The following is a 3,331-nucleotide window of genomic DNA, read 5'->3' on the forward strand; positions in this document are numbered from 1 at the left end:
ATCATACATTATAAGTATATATATATATCTATATATATATATTTACTTTATATATGTAGATTACATATAATATATATATTATAGATATATATAATATATATAATATATACACATATTTATATACATACATATGAATCTTATCACACCACCGTGATTCAAATAAACGCATTAAGCTGCAAATGTCCTATAGTACATAATTGGCTCTACCTAGGAATTAATATATTTTCATAGGTTTCTATATATATCTGTAAATATTTATATATGATATATATATATATATATATAAAGTCAGTAGTCTCTAATATTTAAACTGTAATTGTCCTCTGTTCTGAGAATTGCCACAGCTTCAGATACGTTGCATCTTGTTCTGGAATCTCATATCAGCGGTGCTGGAGGCTCACCTTGTAGGAACTATAGCAGGTTCACATCATCCAAGCCAGTCACAGGGCTGGAAACTCTCAGTCTCTCTCAGGAGTTCACATGGGTAGGATCTATGTTCTACCTCTCCTGAGGGATACGTCATTCAAAAATATCCCTGGGGATAGGTGGAACATGCATCCTACCCATGTTAACTCTCGAGAGAGACTGAGAGTCCAGTCCTGTGATTGGCTTATAAACAGCCAATCAGGGCCGTCGTAAGGAACTGGCCTAGACATCAAATGCACGGTTGATGTGCATCTACTATAGTGCTTCTCTTGCAGCCCTTATTTCCGGCATCTCTTCTACTCATCTCAACCGTTCGTGCTCCGAAATACACTGCCCAAACTTCATCTCAGCCAGCTCCGTCTTTCTTTCTCATTGCCATTCAAGAACCGCAAGAAACGAGAGAAAAAGTGAGCTCATTAACAACTTCTCCCTTTGAAACTTTTGCTTTAAAAAAGACCCATTTTCTTCTCCAAACCTCCCACTGGCGTCGTTAATGGTTCACCCGTTCTGCTTCTTCTCTCAGCCAACCGTCGTCGAGCGCCTCAGTGGCGTGATCGGTATGGTCTTGGCCTGCCACCTCGGTGGCCGCGAGTTCGATTCACGGGCATTCCACTGAGGGGTTAGAGATGTGTATTTCTGGTAATAGAAGTCACTCTCGACGTGGTTCGGAAGTCCCGTGAAGCCGTTGGCCCCGTTGCTGAATAACTACTGGTTCCATGCAACGTTAAAATACCATGCACACAAACTACCGTCATCCTTACCTCTGAATCCTAAATAGATCTGCGAATCAACCATTTCATTCGTAAGTGGAACGTCATATTGTCTAGTATGCGAAAATTTCCTATTTCTCGTCTAGGTCAACCTTTGGGCGAGAAAGGGATTATTTATGTTTTTTTATCACTGCTACTCAGTTCTCATGCTTTTTACACTTTAATCGGTTTTAATCTCACTTACACTGCTTAGGAAGGGAACTAGCGATCATTAACTTCCTATTGGATTCAAGGATCCCTAGTCTCAGTAAAAGAAAGATGTTGACAAGATACGATACGAATTCAGTAAAAGGTTTACTGGAGATACCTGGTGCTAAAAGCGTATGTTCGTTACACAAGACAAAAATTAACGAAAGTGAGTAGAGAAATAAAGGCGATAGGTGTACCCAAAATATCGTGGACCAAGGTCATAAATGGAGGCCCAGACGAGTTGTGAAGTCTCAGACAGACAGTACAAAAGACAGAAGAGACCAGTTTTTCGGCTTAGACCATATGAAGACTTAGACAGACCAGTGCACAAGACAGAAGAGACCACTTTTTCAGACAGTGCAAAAGACAAGAGACCACTTTTTCGACCTAGACCTGATGAAGGCTCAGACAAACAGTGCACAAGACAGAAGAGACCAGTTTTTCGGCTTAGACCAGATGAAGACTTAGACAGACAGACACTTTTTCCATTCTACCCCCGTCAAGGGAATGTCAACAAACTTTGTATGTGATTCCTATTATTTATTTTTCGTATTTCCCCCTTTCTTCTTCATGTTTATGCGTTTTAACAAACTGGATCGTGTTCCTCTACGACAAGTTATTAATTTTCATAAATTATTATATGGCAAAGCTCCATTATCATATATTAACTAGTACCCACTTCAGAAGAACATTAACCTCCTTTCAATAACATTTAAGTCTTCATATTGATGCTTTACAGAGCTTGAAAATCACTTTTCCTTTCTTACATTTCCACAATTACTTCCTGGAACCTCTGAGGAAATCGATCACTCTTTAGAACAGAAAATAAATGTTTAAGAATTGTCTATTCTCGTATTTGCTGACTCCTTTGATGCTGTTCATGTCATCTGCCGAAGACGTCCCGGGCGTCTCGAAGGTCTTGATTCTATTTCTTTCGAAACTGCCACAAACTCTTCAGCTTTTTCCTCATAAAAACTCTTACTGGTTCCTCACCCCAGTTTTCCTCATCTCTCTCTCTCTCTCTCCTCTCCTCCTTCTCTCTTCTCTCTCTTACTCTCTCTCTCCTCGTCTCTCTCTCTCTCCGGAACGCTTTTCGGAGTCAAAGTTAGTTTCCATGTACAATAGGCAAGATGCAGTACTTTGGCAGCTAATCATGAATATGACTGCAAAATTGCAACATATCACAAATTTGGTAGGAAAATATTAGTGTTGTATTGGTGAGAAACGTCTCCTAAGCACATAAGTTATTGCCTAGGAAGGTCGTTTTTATAATTTATGTTTTTTTAAGTGCACATGGACAAAATGTGCAAATGACTAAAACCACGATCTGGTAGACTTCAGGATTAACTGAAATTGCGTACTTTGTCTAATGATTCCTTTTAAAGAAATTCTTATAGTTTATAATATTGTTCTATGTTTATTGACGTTTCTCATGTTATTCCAATCCTTTTAACTATTCCAACTGGTCAGACTTTAATTCGAGTCAGTGGATCTCTCTCTCTCTCTCTCTCTCTCTCTCTCTCTCTCTTCTCTCACTTGATACTAAACCCGTATACGAGTCCGTGCGGAAGATGCCTGAGAGAAGAATATAATTGAAAGTTTCTTCGGATCTATTCGGTAGCTGTCTGGCAATATTGTAGACAGCGCAGTGTTGTCAGCAATGTTGTCAGCACTTCCATCCCCCCCCACCCCCCCGCCAGTCTTATTGTTTATTAGAATGAGTGGATTTCTCATCTCGCGCTCTCTCTCTTTGTTGTTGTTATTGGCCGATGCGGAGTTGTTTGGCAATCTTGAGACGTCTACTTCTGATGGAAAGTTGCAACAACTTCCGTGATCACAAGGCAGTCAGTTCTTGATTCAGCGGATGATCGTGATTCATGATAAAGATTATTCATAGTTAGTGGATGGATGATTCATGAGGAAAATTATTCATAATCACTGGATGA

The sequence above is a fragment of the Macrobrachium nipponense genome, chromosome 16, assembly GCF_015104395.2.
Source record: "Macrobrachium nipponense isolate FS-2020 chromosome 16, ASM1510439v2, whole genome shotgun sequence".
Lineage (NCBI taxonomy): Eukaryota > Metazoa > Arthropoda > Malacostraca > Decapoda > Palaemonidae > Macrobrachium > Macrobrachium nipponense.